Genomic DNA, 16,549 nt, shown 5'->3' on the forward strand with positions numbered 1-16,549 from the left:
AAGATTCAAGAAATGCAAGGGCTCTAAGCGGTCTCTTCACATAATCAATTCTAAATACTTTCTTAACAGAACGTACAGAAACCATATTACTACGACCAAGACTACTCTAAACTTAACGACCCGAAGCTATCCGAAACATGCCCTATTCAATAAATCATCGAGATATGAAACGAAACATCAGCGAGTAGAGAAATTAAAGCTGCCCTCTTAATACCGAACCCCCACCCCTATTCCCATAAATCCGATGCAGCCTATAGGAGCGCTGCTCAATGAATAGCTAATCAGGGGCCGAAAAGAAGGCATTACCGAAAGCGAAAATTCAATTTGGGACCATTAGGCACGATATAACGAAGGCAATTACGTCGCTAAATAGCTTAGGTAAGTTCGGATATAATTGGTCGGTGAATGGGGAGAATTTTCAGCTCATCGGTTCACTGATACATCTTGCCACGTCGACCCCGTAGAGCTTAGAGGCCTTTGATTCCTCGAGAAGTGACTAATACCTCCGTCAAAAGTGGAATAGCTTGACATTAAGATAAATTCAATTATGCGCCGAAATGAAGTTCTCCAGATATCAGTGTAGGCCGAAACATAATCCCTTTTGGATATAATTACGTCCAGTTATTTGGCAGAATTTCGAGTTTCACAAGCCTCTGTTGAAGCGAATTTTTCATCAGCAAAATTGTTCGCCATGGACAGGAACAGATGGTAATTACTTGGTAAATGTATAGGAACCTCCAAATCAAGCTCCTAGAGCTTCTGACGAGTTACTATCGAGGATGTGGCTTGGCGTTGTCCTGATAGAACACAATTCCTCTTCTAATGGCCAAAGCTTGTCCCTTCTGAGCGATTGCGTCTTTCTGACGGTCCAATTGTTGACAGTATAGTTCCGAGTTAACAGTTGTGACGCAGGGGAGCAGCTCATAATAGATGATTCCCTGCAGATCCCACCAAACACAGCAAAACCTTCCTGGCCGTCAACCCTAGCTTGGCCACTGTTTCCAACGGCTCACCGCGTTTCGACCTCGACCGTTTCGCTTGACGTTGTCGTGAATGATCCACTTTACATCACCAGCTACCAACCACTTCAAAAATGGGTCAATTCTGTTGCGATTCGTCGATGGAAATTTGGTCAATGGGGTTTTTTGAGTTAACTGCTGCGGTACCCACACATCAAGCTTTTTCTTGAGACCAGCTTTGTGCAAATGATTTCAAACGGTTTATTGTGCAATATTTAGGCTTTTAGGAAATCGAAACATTGCTTGCATGACAATCGGACTCGACAATGTCCATTATTTCAACGACATTTTTGAAAATTGGTCTTCCTTTGCATCAAAATTACCGGAGCGTAATCGACGAAACCAAAATTGCGCGTAATTGGCTGTTAGAGTATCCGGACCATGACCACTATTCACATTATCAGGCGCTTTGCTTGAATTTTTGCCTTTATCGAAGAAAATCTGTGAAATATATCCATCTTTGACGCGCGCTCAAACTAAACTGAGCCAACTAATCACAAAACTGTCGCAGAAGTTTTTGTAGTAAGAAATCTAATCTTTCTAACGCCATCTAGTGAAACCCTATCGGTCTCATACAACGCGAATTACAGATAACTGACGCCATCCATTGGAAAAATGATGGATTTGTTTTTATTATACCTAAAATATTGTCATTAGATGTCGTAATCCATAGTGCTAGAATCTCATGGATCAATAAAGATAATGGAGAGTCTCTACAACTGAGGATAGCTTCATACTCATGAAAAATTCATGTTTAACCATACCGATAAACTCGTAATATTATGTCGCTAAATAACTAAGGTAGGTGCGGATATAATTTGTCAAAGAATTGGGAATTTTCTACTCATCGGTTCACTGATACATCTTGCCACGTCGACCCCGTAAAGCTCAGAGGACTTTGATTCCTCGCAAAGTGACTGATAACTCTGCCGGATCGGGAAAAAGTCGTAAGTTCCACTGAAAGGTCAAACGGAACGGCCTCGTTATGTTACAATCCGCGATAAATGAGCACGTTCAAGGGTTTGCATGAAGTCGGCCGACCTTTCAGAATCCATTTAAATGTACCCGATAGCTTGTAGTGAATTTCGTTTATCGAGTTTTTAAGGATCGTTGAATAGAACGTGGTTAGATTGGTTGAATTATAAAATACATCCGGCTCGAAGGACCATGAAAGAACGTGGATAGATTGCTTGAATTATAAAATACTTCTGGCTCGAAGTACCTTGAAAGTGTGTAGATTGATTGCTTGCTTGCTTGATTCGGCTCCAGTAACTTGTGGTGTTTATGCTTGATTTGGGTGTAAGAAAATACGTATGATTTTTACTTAATATATTTTAACACAAACACTGTATAAAATTATAATATTAATAACTTGTGAATACTTGAATATGTATTGAATGTTGAGTTACTGAATGCCTGTATGTTAACTGAGTGAATACTGAGTTATAACTGTGAATGGTGGATTGTCACTGTGAATTGTGAATGCTGAATAATTGGAAGCCCTCTCTGGTGGTGGGGCAATGGTGGGAGAAAGCATCGAAGCAGGATTCTTCTTCTTCCTCTGTAAGCCTTAACATCGCGGCCACCTTGAAAGGTTGACTTTCAATAAAGGATTTTCCTATCGTCAGGCGACTGGTAATGACTTGATTCTTGCTAGATATTAAACCTCCATTGACAGGGAACTGATTATTGTCCACTCCTGGATGAAGATCCGCGATTCTTCCCAAACGCCATTGATGTTGTGCAATCTGCTGTGGTCTTGGATATCTTCAAAGGTGTATAGGGAATTTCTGTGAATTCCCTTTGTTGTGCAACCATCAATGAGTCACCCACAAGGAAATGTTTAGGTGTAAGGGGGGATAGGTAATTAGGATCGGAAGACAATGAGGTAATAGGACATGAGTTGAGCACAGTTTAAATCTGACAAATAACTGTATATAAACCTTCAAAAGTGAGATGAGCGTTTTTAACAACTAAATGATATTTTGCAAAAGTTTAAATTTTTGTTGAAATCATATTGCCAACAAGTTCAATATGAACAACCTCAGTTATGAAATAACAAATATATGATATGAGTTTACCGATTTCTTGATGTTAATTGAACAGCTTCAATACTAATGGGATCTGCAAAGTCAATACCAACAATAGAAAATTGACCTTACGGAATGAGCCTTGAAATAATATAGTTTTGCAAAAGATTGTTTTCTGAATTGACAATTGTGAAATTATGTGATTTTTTGAATTTCCGCTATATGATTACCGACGAGTGTTCTCTTTAGAGAACGGATATTCAATGTTTCAGTACAAATCTTAAAATAAATTTAATTGGACTCCGAATTAATCCTAATGGGTTTATAATATCATTATGTTTATCGAATATGAGAAGATTTTCTGATTTTGAAATTTCGATGTGTTTTTTCTTGTCTTGTACTTTCAAGTTTCCAAAAATTTTGATGTTGTTCATTATTGTTATTATTTAAATTGCAAAGGACGGGTGAATTCAAATGCCTTGCGTAATTAATTGGGCCTGAAACGATCCAACCTAGTTTGGTATTCTGTAATGTGGGGCAGTTACGATTGGTTTTAATTTGTCCAGAGCATAAGATATCGAAAAATATACTAGCACCCAACAATACATCAATAGAACCGGATTTGTTAAAGGAATCGTCAGCTAGGGTAATGTTGTCTGGCAGATTTAAATTTGAAATGTCGAAAGAATTTTGAGGCATATGATTTGTAATTCTATTAACAACTAAAAATTTGTCTTTAGTTTGATATTTTCGATTAGTTGAAATAAATGACGTCTCCAATCTCCCTTGAATATAACTCGTGGAACCATTAACACCTATAACTGGGAGATTGATTTTAGAAACTTTGAGATTAAGTTTTTTGGCTAAAGATGAAGATATAAAATTGCTTTGTGACCCAGTATCTAGAATTGCTCTACATGGTATTAATTTTCCCTTTGAGTCACAAATAGTGATTTTAGCTGTTGGTAATATTACCTGAGAACTTTCTGAGAATAGAGAATTAGTCGGCTTATTTTCTAGTATCGAAGTGAAAGTCGAAGATTGATGGGTTTTTGGATTATCGTTTTCTTCTACCTGAGTAGGTACTGAATAATTACTAGATGCGTGATTTACCGAGAAATTTGGACTTTTAGTATCGCTTTTAGTATTGTTATGGAGTAACGTATTGTGCCTTTTCTTACAAATTCGGCAATTAGAAAGTGATTTGCATTTTGATTGTGAGTGATTATCCCTTAAGCAATTGGTGCAAAGCTTGGTTCTCTTAACTGCTTCTAATCTTTCGTTTGTAGACATTTCTAAGAATTTATGACATTTATAATTGAAATGATTTTCTTTACAAAATGAACATGTTTGCTTTTGCGTTGCTAAATTTGTATGTATTTTGTTTTCTCGATAGGGATTAGTTGAAGGTTTGCTTTTGTTTTCAATTGTTTCCAGAAGTTGACATCTTTTAGACAGGAAATCAGTCAACTCTGATATTGTGGGAAGTGTTTTATTATCTAAATTTGCGTTTACGAATTCTTCCCATTCTCTTTTGGTAATTGAATCCAATTTTGATGATAATATATATACTAAAAGAGTATCCCAGCTTTCAATGGGTTGATTTAGAGCTTTTAATGATCGAATATTTTTATTGAAATTATCTAGAAGTTTTCTCAAATGAAAGTATGATTCGTTTTTGACAGGAGGTAGTTCAAATATTGATTTTACGTGTGTATGAATGATTAATCTTTTGTTTTCATACCTTTCTTTCAATAGTGACCATGCTATATTATAATTATCTGAGGTGATTTCTATTGATCGTATTAACTCTGCAGCTTCCGATTTCAAACATGATTTTAAGTAATAGAATTTTTGAACATCAGAAAGTTGAGAGTTTGAATTTATTAATGAATCAAAGGTATCGTGAAAGGTTAACCATTGCGTATAAGAACCCTGGAAATCGGGTAAGGTTAAATGAGGCAGTTGTATTGAACTTATTGGATTGTTCGAATGAACAGATCCGTTTTCTGATGGGCATGTTTTAATAGAGTTATTGGAAATTAATTCGAGTGCCTGTGCCTCTAAGTCAAAATACGTTTCTTCGAAATATGCTCGCTCGTCATCATCTATCTTCCCGGTTTCTAACTCGATGTTGCCTTGAATATGATCGAAATTGTCATAAAGCGTTCTCAGTTTTTCTAATCGACTATTGATTTGGTGAATGTCCGCTTTACAACTTCCATCCGACAGATTAGATAGAAAATTGCTAAATCGAGTTAGTTGCCCTTTGATTTGTCCTCTTTTGAGTTTTAATGCTTCAACCATTTTGATTTAGTTATATATATACACTATATTTTGTCAGATTAAAAATACTCAAAAAGAGGGAATTAATGTGGATGATAATATATAGAAGGATAGTGGATGACTTACTGTGTTTTTCTGCTGTTTCACTGATTCTTGTGAATTTGGCTATCGAAGGACCATGAACACGTATGTGGGCCTTCTTGTTTGATGTTATATTCAATCACTTGTTTCTTGATTAGTATTTTCACTGATTCGTTGTGAATTTGGCTGTCGAAGGACCATGAACGAATGCTTGCTTGTTTGATATGTTTGTATCCGGCTTCGAAGGATCTTGAACGAATATGTGGGCCTTCTTGTTTGAATTAGGCTTCAGTAACTTGTGGTGTTTATGCTTGATTTGTTTGTAAGAAAATACGTATGATTTTACTTTATATATTAACACAAACACTGTATAAAATTATAATATTAATAACTTGTGAATATTTGAATATGTATGAATGTTGAGTTACTGATTGCCGGTGTGTTAAGTGATTGAATACTGAGTATAACTGGTGAAGTGGATTGTCACTGTGAATTGTGAATGCTGAATAATTGGAAGCCCTCTCTGGTGGTGGGGCAATGGTGGGAGAAAGCATCGAAGCAGGATTCTTCTTCTTCCTCTGTAAGCCTTAACAATCGTACTCTGTGTAAGTTTGTGGGAAATATCGAATACCAGTTCTCGAGAACGTTCGATTCTCGTGTGATCTCGGGTGTTCTCGAGTACATCCAATATCCGTGTTATCCCTGATTTTCGCCAACATTCGATTCTCATGTAACCTCGGATAATCTCATGAAACAGTAGATTATTATGCTATCTCGAGTATTCTCAATAAATTCGATTCTCTTATGATCTCGGATGTTCTCGAGAACATTTATTCTCGTATTATCTCAGATTTTCTTGAGAAAATTCTCAATAACATTGAATTTTCATATGGCCTCGGATGTTCCCAATAAAATTTGATTCTCATATGATCGCGAATGTTCCCTAGAACATTCACTTATTATATATTGTCTGTTGTTCTCTAGAACATTCGATTTTTTGATCTCAGATTGTCTCGAGAATACTCGATTTCTATGTTTTCTCACATGTTCTCGAGAACTTTTGATTCTCAGACGTAATACGTTATCGAGAATAATTTCGCTACTTCGATTGCGAAAATAAATGCAGATAGGAATGCGACATCAAAATCAGTTGTACCATTCTGATCGATTTTGACTTTCAAGTCTCCAAAACTTGGCCCCATTTTAATAACAAAGTGATTTCTATATTAGTCAATTGTTGTGTATCATTCCAGTTTCAGTAATGTAGGATTCAGTTATTGTTCCCTGTAAATAATTGAGATGGTCAACCGGATGCTTGGAGACCTATTAGTTTCTTCAAGTGTCGAGGGCATGACACTTTCAATGAATTTACAGGGAACGAATTGTTATTGTACATAATAATAATAATAATAATAATAAATTTATTTATACATGTTATAACTACAGAAACACATGTACAAATATTTGCCATTAAAATATTATATGGCCTGTCAAAAAAAGATGATAAATATATACACAAATATATAGATATACTAACATAATATGTAAAAGACGTGAACACAGCAATAAATATATAAACACTCAATGACAAACAATCAGTTTAAAAATTCGGTCAAGTTATAAATCGTGTTTTCTAAAAGCAAATTCTTCACCTTTCTAATGAACGCAGGAAGATTCGACGTTTTAATATCATTGGGAAGCTTATTGTAAAGTTTTAAGCAGGTATGATTTGGACCTTGTTGCGTTTTCTTTATTCTCGAGTACGGAAGAGCATAATTATTTTTTTCCCGGGTATATAATGTAAAAGGGATGTGTTATTCTTCGAGGTGTCGAAGATATGTCAAGAGTTGTAAATCTTGAAGAGATTTACTGGGGGTTGTTGAAAGTTCGAAGACAATATGGCCGTACCAGATGTGTCACATCTGTGTATCAGGTTCTAGTCCTTCGAGAATATTCGATTCCCAGGAATCCGCGAAGATCTTTGTGGGCGCTACGGCAAAGCTCTTATTGGACTAGGGGATGGTACTTTCCCTAAGGGTGTGGTCAAGCCGAAAGAAGGGAGGTCGATATTCGAGACAGGGTAGTTCCAATCGGCAGAGAGACAGTTCAAGTTAATTCGAAGACGAGTAAAGTTTAAGTTCGGTCTAACTCGAAGTGAGAGTAAGTTCAGTCGGTTGAAACTTAAGACGTAAGACGAAAAGACGATTCGCGGACTAGATTAAGACGATTAAGTACGCCAAAGACGTGATAATCGAAGACTTTTCGAGTAATTAAAACTAGAGTTGAAGACGAAATTCAGTACCGTAATGAGAAACTTGTAATTAAGACATTATTAGGATCTTCTCAATACTGAGTTTGTACTGTATCAGTGTGGCCTTGTAAATAGATGTAAATAATTCACAAGAGTTTAATTATTACAAAACCGACAGAGTCACGAAGAAGAAGACGAAAGGCAGGTAATCGAATCATACCTCTAAACGATCGATTAACCAAGCCTACAGTAATAGCGTAGTTTTTGAAATTCAAATGTCGAAAGATGCAATCTTCAATAGTAAAAGCTATCCATATAGCGAGCTATTCAAAATTAATCCCCTTATTGAAAACCTGTACTTCAAACTTTTTCATTGAACTCATGTTAAACTTTTGATTCACTGTGTATGAAATTCCTTTTTTTTTCTTATTTAACACCACCTAAAACAAGAGGTAAAACTTCGGGTAAAACTTCCAAGACGAGATTAAATGTTTTTCGTCGAGCCATTCCAAAGGTTCATCACTGAAAAACAATAAAACAAAATATGGCCGATCGTCGATCTTTTTTAATGGATAAGAATCGCTGTTACGTTGGTTATAGCGAACGAAGAAAGTTGTGTCGTACATCACAAAGTTTCCACAGACGACCGACGGTTTGTTGGGGTATCGATCCTAGAAGCCTGCTGGTCCTTCGACAATGATGCTGGTTTGTCCGAGATGAAAATGAACTATTCCTTTGGATGCCGAACGAATTGAGACGTCAAAGTTGTCGCTGTAGCCTTTTCATATCAGAATAACCAAATACTGGCTGTTCCAGTATAACTTTTCAAAGAGATATTACTGGCACTATTTCAAGGAAAAAGTTCCCATGGATGTAATGAGTTCTTCAATAAGAGGTTTGATTTTGAATAGTTCGCTATCTGGGCAGTTGTTATTTTTGAAGCTGCCATATTTTGGTATTTGATCAGTAAAAACTGCATCACTACTAAAAAAGAAATGATACACGCTTCGCTACGCATTAAAATATTTAAATTCACTATAAAAATGGTGAAAATTTTGCAGTCACAGTTCCCAAGACTCAAGTACTTTTTTTTAGGTTGTCGTACGTCAAAGTTGTTCCTGTAGTCTTTTCATATCAGAATAATCAAATACTGGCTGTTCCAGTATATTTTTTTGAGAGATTATTACTGGCACTATTTCAAGGAAAATGTTCCCATGGATGTAATGAGTTTTTCAATAAGAGATTTGATTTTGAATAGTTCGCTATCTGGGCAGTTGTTATTTTTGAAGCTGCCATATTTTGGTATTTGATCAGTAAAAACTGCATCACTACTAAAGAAGAAATGATACACGCTTCGCTACGCATTAAAATATTTAAATTCACTATAAAAATGGTGAAAATTTTGCAGTCACAGTTCCCAAGACTCAAGTACTTTTTTTTAGGTTGTCGTACATCAAAGTTGTCGCTATAGCCTTTTCATTTCAGAATAATCAAATACTGGCTGTTCCAGTATAACTTTTTTAAGAGATTATTACTGGCACTATTTCAAGGAAAACGTTACCATGTATGTAATGAGTTTTTCAATAAGAGGTTTCATTTTGAATAGTTCGCTATCTGGGCAGTTGTGACATTTGAAGCTGCCATATTTTGGTATTTGATCAGTAAAAACTGCACCACTACTAAAGAAGAAATGATACACGCTTCGCTACGCATTAAAATATTTGAATTAACTATAAAAATAGTGAAAATTTTGCAGTGACAGTTCCCAAGACTCAAGTATTTTTTTTTAAGTTGTCGTGAAACATCTTCTCAGACGGTAATAGTAAAATTAGTAAAAAATTTGAGATGTTGTATAAGTTAGCGATGTGAAGAATCCTCGTTGATCTTGGGAATTAAGCATTTCACGATGATTAGACAATGCACAGCATTTTGCATAAAGATTCAGGACTTGAAGCTTTTAAAGTTCATTTAAAACAAGAACTCAACTGGTCAATCACCAGCAACGTCGTGTCTTTGCTGATTGAGTCTTTGAAATGCATCAAAATGATTCGGATTCACATCAAAAAATTATCTCTAGTGATGAGTCCATTTTCACCTCGAAGGCTAAGTTAAGGACCATATTTGGGGCTCGAAAAATTTAAGAAAGATCGTTGAAAAGACCAACGTGTCACTGTTTGGAGCGGTTTTAGGACTGGTGGTGTGATTGCACCTTACTTATTCAAAAATGAGGTGTTACTGTTACGGGGTGATAATATTGCGCTACCAGGCTATGATTATTGATTTTTTATGGCCAGCATTGGAACAAATTGATATGAACGACGTTTATTTACAACAAAACGGCACTACGTGTCACACAAGCAGTAAAACAATCTCAATTTGGCATGTAGTTTCCCGGCTGTGTTATTTGTCGAAGAGATGATCATGGCCACCCAGATCTTGAGATTTAACACTTTCAGACGTTTATATTCATGACTTCGGGAAGGATAAGGTCTATGGCAATGCTTCAATATTGACCTTGGTGAATCACCATCCAGTCATCATCCAAATTTATTCTATAAACCTCTATCAAATTCATTTACTACCACCAGAAGTACACAACATCCATGACCTAGCCAGGATTCGAACCCGGTACCTTCGGCACCACAGCCGACTGTTGATCCACTGCGCTACCGAGGTACCTAGTCTGACCTTAAAGATGGAATTCGTGAATTCATCGAGGATATACACCCGAAAATCATGGAAAATTTCATTGAAAGGATATGGTGCTGCAACCGTAGCCATTTGGCTGATATCGTTTGCCATCATGAATTGCATTTACAATGAAATAAACATCCATATAAATTTCTGTTAAAATATACTCGTTTATTTTTCAAAAAGATAGGTCCTCTTATTGTGAACTGCTTTGTTAATAATCTTCAGGTTTCATTAGAGTTCCCAGAACCATGAATGCAACAAGTGAGATAAACTTGACCCAATCACCAAAAAATTTTCAAATGCTCTTGCAGGTTTTCTAGATAAGGACTATCAATGAAATACTTTGCTTTGTGTCTTGTATATTAAATGAATGCTATTATTTTCCAGGTGTATATCCCGCTCTTCTTTTTCTTCTTCAGCCCGTACTCATCCAGTGTCGAACATAGGCCTCTCCCAGTTTCTTCCATGCTTCTCTGTCATTTGACGTTCTGCTCCATTGTTTTCCTGCTATAGCGATTGTGTCGTCTATACATCTCTTCCTGGGTCTTCCTCCTGGTTTCTCGAGGTTTCCAAAATGTAACCCTGTACGACCATTTCTCCACATTTTGCCTTGCTACGTGTACACTGCCACCTAATTCTAACCACTCTATCCCTCTCATTGAAGATGAGTTTTTAGTGTCCAATATTTTATAACGATATGTTTCTTCTTCACCTCATGCCAATCTCCCATTTTTGTTATATTACTTATCATTTCGAAGGATTTGAGGTCCATGCAAGCGTTCTTTTACAAACTAAATATTAATGAATCAATTAGTGAATAAGCTCAGAAGTTATCAAGAAAGAAGCCGAATTCGGCTTCTCCAAAAAAACTCCCTATCGATTCCAAACCCCCCCTTATCGAAAAGTGCCCCACACGGCCCGATAATGTCTCCTTAAGACCGTGGCATTTCGGATGCTAAATGACCATCCCCATTCATCATATTTCCTCATAATGTCTCGGACATTTTCGTGCGGCCCGGTCCCCGTAATAAATATCGATTCTTCGGGGCTATCCGGGTGAATCTTTTCCATAAATTCTGCTTTTAGAACTCCCATTCTACTCTGTACCCTTTGCCGCACCGTTCCACAATAATTCATCAACGGTCGAGTAACTTTGGAATTGATTCTGAAGCGTCAGCTGCCGAACTGAAATAACGAAGCTTGGTATTTACGAGCGGGACTGTACCCGTAGCTGTGGCGCACTCTAGTCGAGTGGGTCCAGGAGAATTTCGGCTGATTGGGAACACGGATCGGGTCGTTCGTGTGGCGTCCAGAGAAGGATGTGCGTGTGGGTTCAATAGGGAACGTTGTATCTAACATTTAAGAGGGATTACCACCACGTGGTTTTTCGCGTATCAGTCAAACTTTGGTACCCATTAATTTACCCTTTGGCGCTCCAGCGATGACCAAACTTTGTACGGTGTTCGAAGCAAATAAGTAGAGGTCAGCACTATACGACTACTTACACGAAATATACATAGGCGTGAAACTCTGCTTCCGCCGTTTTTTGTCCAAACTCAAGGATTTATTGTAAAGAACTGGTTATATATTTATGATTCAAAGTATTGTCCATCGCTGGCCACTACTTTCTCCCATCTCTGGGTTATCATACGAATCCCACGTTGAAAAAACTGGTCATCTTTTGAAGCGATCCACGAATCGAATTGTTTACTTCTTCATAAGACCGGAAGTACTGGTCAGCCAGGCGGTCTGTCATTGATCGGAAAAAGTGATAGTCCGAGGGGGCAACGTCTAGAAAATAGTATGTCTTGACCACTTTCGCAACATGGGGTCGAGCATTGTTATGCTGTCAAATCACTTCATCGTGTCTCTCGTAGTATTGCGACTATTTGTCTTTCAACGGTCTGCTCAAACGAATTAATTGCGTTCTATAACGATTGCCTGTGATTGTTTCAGTCGATTTTAAAAACGCATAATACACTACGCCGAGCTAGTCCCACCAAATACTGATCATGACCTTGGAACCGTGAATATTCGGTTTGGTAGTCGACGTGGAAGCATGACCGGGATATCCCTATGATTTTCTGCAATTGGGATTATCGTAATGAACTCATTTTTCGTCTTCAGTCACAATGCGATGCAAGCTGTTCACAAGCAAACAAACGCCGTTCAACATCTCTCGGCTTTAACTCATACGGCACCCAAATTCCTTGTTTCTGAATCATTTCTTTGACTTCCAATAGCTTATTGCATCACTCCTAATGATACGGCCAATTCCTGTTGCGTTTTACACGAGTCTTGATCAAGTAAAGCCTCCAATTCTGTATCTTCGAAAACCTTTTCTCTTGCACCGCCATTCTGGTCTTCGACGTCAAAATCGACGTTCTTGATGCGTTGAAACCTCTCTCGGCACGTTTTTCCACTAATAGCGGCCTCACCATAGGTATTTGAGATTATTCGATAAGCCTCAGCCGCAGATTTCTTCGAGAATAACTTTATGATGCAGACACAAATCGAATAACTTTTCGATAGTGTTACGTTTACAAATACCTCAGCTCATGGAATGATATCTACGATCTATTTATTTCAAACACCACTTACCGTTAGGGCCATCTATTTTTTTTTTCGCGAATATTTATAAAGTGTATCAGTGCTTTGTACAAAGTACATGTCATCAGTTTTTTCTTCATTTTTTTTTTCGTTCGCAAATTTAAAATTTTTACTTTCTTTTATGTATATTATTATTTAGGAGAATTCCTTTCTCTGGTTTTGAGGTCAGCAGTATCTAGTAATCACTGCCTTGGAGAATAGGCTGGGAGGTCAAGCAGTTGAAAGCGCAATTCTTTCAAATTTGACCATGGTTTTCATCAATTTGTAACAAGGAGCATTATCTTAGTGAGAGAGAATTGTTGTCTTATGCATTTGAGGACGTTTCTTCTTAATTTCTGCTATCAATTATTCCATTATGTAATATTCACTTTTGTTGGCTTTACATTTGTCAAGATTGCCGATGAATAATATACCATGCAAGTCCCAAAATAAGCTTGCCATAACCTTGCCAGATGTTGTTGGATTTTGATCTATTTGGACGACTGTCACTGTCAATTTTCCATTCAGCTGACGCTTTCTTTGACTCTTGATTATGGTGATGAACCTATGTTTCATCCACTGTCCAATATCGAAGCAAAATTGCCGTTTATTCTACTTAACTTAACCGAGACTTAAACAGCGTTCGGAATCTACAATGCTTTGCTGCTTTTGATCAGTGGTGAGCAAACTCGACAGAGCTTTCATGCATGGCTTTCTCATAGACAACGTTCATGCAACACAGTAATTAACACAACAAAAATGGAACGAACGAAAGGGTAAGTGACAGGTTGATCCTTATAATAGAGTGATCGGTTCGGAGAACAAGTGCTCAAGAAACACCTTTATGTCTCAGTGTTTTTAATATTGTCAATTTAGGTACGTTTGACTGTCTAATACTGCCTTTATGACCAGCAACAATTTTTCCTCTCTCCAACTCGAAGAACACTCAACAGAAATAAAAACTGAAGCAGTACGTCCTCACAAACTCCTCACAAATCTGAATATCCCCTCGATGTGTCCATTCACAATCAGGTCTCCCAATTATGACGTTGCCCTACAGTCCCTCAGATATCCGGAAACTTGTTTGCTCTCTCTCCATCTGCGGATCCAGAGTCCGGGGGAAGATCTGAGAGCGCGACAAGAAGCCAAGGTCACCGAGGGAAGAGCCGTGTCGGGGATAACGAGATTTTCGTGTCAACGACGCCAGCCGTACGAGCGCGGGGGGGCCGTTTAGGGGTTGTAGATTTAAGGAAATGAATCTCGTCGAGAACGCATCGTTGAATATGCAATTTAATTCTTCGAGTTTGGTCAGCGGGTTGCGAAGATCGAGAAATCTAATTTGCTAGACGGAAGTGGAAACTAGGGGTGGCGTATCCGAGGAGGGCGTGCGGGTAATATTCCCTAACTGAATGTTCGATATTGTTCCCGTTTCTTTTGGGGGGCTTTTTTGTTGCGTATTTCGTGTCTTTGTGGTTGAGTTAGGTTACGTTGCGAATATTAAGTAAAAAGTTTTGGTAGGCGGAAATAAGATTGATTGAGTATAGAGGAAATATTCCTTGAATATTCCAATGCAATTCCATAGATTCTCAATTCTTCAATTTTGGTCAGCGGGTTGCGAAGATCGAGAAATCTAATTTGCTAGACGAAAGTGGAAACTAGGAGTGGCATATGCGAGGAGGGGCTACGGGTAATATTCCCTAATTGAATGTTCGATATTGTTCCTGTTTCTTTTGGGGGGCTTTTTTGTTGCGTATTTCGTGTCTTTGTGGTTGAGTTAGGTTACGTTGCCAATATTGAGTAAAAAGTTTTGGTAGGCGGAAATAAGATTGATTGAGTATAGGGGAAATATTCCTTGAATATTCCATCGAAAGTTCATAGATTCTCAATTCGTCAATTCTGGTGAACGGGTTGAGAAGATCGAGAAATTTAATTTGCTGGACGGAAGTGGAAACTAGGGGTGGCATATCCGTGGAGGGCGTGCGGGTAATATTCCCTAACTGAATGTTCGATATTGTTCCCGTTTCTTTTGGAGGACTTTTTTGTTGCGTACGTCGTGTCTTTGTGGTTGAGTTAGGTTACGTTGCGAATATCGAGTAAAAAGTTTTGATAGGCGGAAGTAAGTTTGATTGAGTATAGGGGAAATATTCCTTGAATATTCCAATGTGATTTCATAAATTCTCAATTCTTCAATTCTGGTCAACGGGTTGAGAAGATCGAAAAATCTGATTTGCTAGACGGAAGTGGAAACTAGGGGTGGCATATCCGAGGAGGGGGTACGGGTAATATTCCTTAATTGAATATTCGATATTTTCTTCAAGGGACTTTTTTATTTTGTACTTCGTGTCTTTGTGGTTGAGTTATATTACGTTGAGAAGATCGAGTACAAAGTTTTGGTACCATATTTCTCCTATGAGAAATATTCCTTGAATATTCCAATGTGATTTCATAAATTCTCAATTTAGCTAGACGGAAGTGGAAACTAGGGGTGGCATATCCGAGGAGGGGGTACGGGTAATATTCCTTAATTGAATATTCGATATTGTTTCCGTTTCTTCAAGGGACTTTTTTGTTTTGTACTTCGTGTCTTTGTGGTTGAGATAGGTTACGTTGAGACGATCGAGTACAAAGTTTTGGTAGGCGGAAGTAAGATTGATTGAGTATAGGGGAAATATTCCTTGAATATTTCATCGAAATTTCATGGATTCTCAATTCATCAATTGAGGTCAACGGGTTGAGAAGATCGACAAATCTAATTTGCTAGATAGAAGTTGGAACTAGGGGTAGCACATACTTGGAGCAGGGTACCGGGCAATATTCCCTAACTGAATTTTCGATATTGTTCCTGTTTCTTTAGGGGACTTTTTGTTTCGTACTTCCTCTTTGTGGTTGAGTAAGGTTATGTTGCGAAGTTCGTGTTTTGGTTGGGGGAAGTAAATTTTACTGACTATAGGGGAAATATTCCAGGAGGAATATCCGAGGAAAGTCGGTTGGGTTACGGAGGATATTCTCTAAATAATAGTTCCATATTGTTATCGTTTTTCACTTCGTTTTTGTGGTAATGTTAGGTTATGTCGCAAAAATCGAAATTAATGTTCTGGTAGACGAAAGTCCGGTTGACTGATCATACTGAAAATATTCCCAAAAAAATTCTATGGTAGTTTTAAAGACTTTTTGTTCATCAAGATTGGTCAACGAAGATCGAGCAATCTAATTTGCCAGACGTAGTGGAATCAAGGAGGAATATCCTAGAAGTGTCGATTGAGTATAGGGGGAATATTCCCTAACTGAATGTACGATATGGTTCTCGTTTCATTTAGGGTCTTATGTATTTGTTAGGAAGTTCGAGTAGGTTTTGGTAGTGAAATGTGAAATTAATTGAATATATACGAAGAATATTCCCTGAATATTCCATCGTAAATTCATAGATTATCAATACTTCAATTTTGGTCAACAGATCGAAAAGATCAAAAGATCTAATTTGATAGATAGAAGTAGAGACTAGGGGTGGCATATCTGAGGAGTGGGTAGGGGCAATATTCCCTAACTGAATGTACGATATTGTTCCTGTTTCTTTTGGGGACTTTTTTGTTTCGTACTCC

General features: G+C 37.6%; 1 protein-coding gene across 1 annotated transcript in view; it reads right to left on the reverse strand.

Annotated features, from left to right (window-relative positions):
• The window catches only part of LOC123670627 (leucine-rich repeat-containing protein 71-like), a 32,421-nt gene that overhangs the window by 12,494 nt on the left and 3,378 nt on the right, over nucleotides 1-16,549 (reverse strand). The gene's annotated exons all lie outside the window — the stretch shown is intronic.

This window comes from Harmonia axyridis, chromosome 1, assembly GCF_914767665.1.
Source record: "Harmonia axyridis chromosome 1, icHarAxyr1.1, whole genome shotgun sequence".
NCBI classification, from domain to species: Eukaryota; Metazoa; Arthropoda; class Insecta; order Coleoptera; family Coccinellidae; genus Harmonia; species Harmonia axyridis.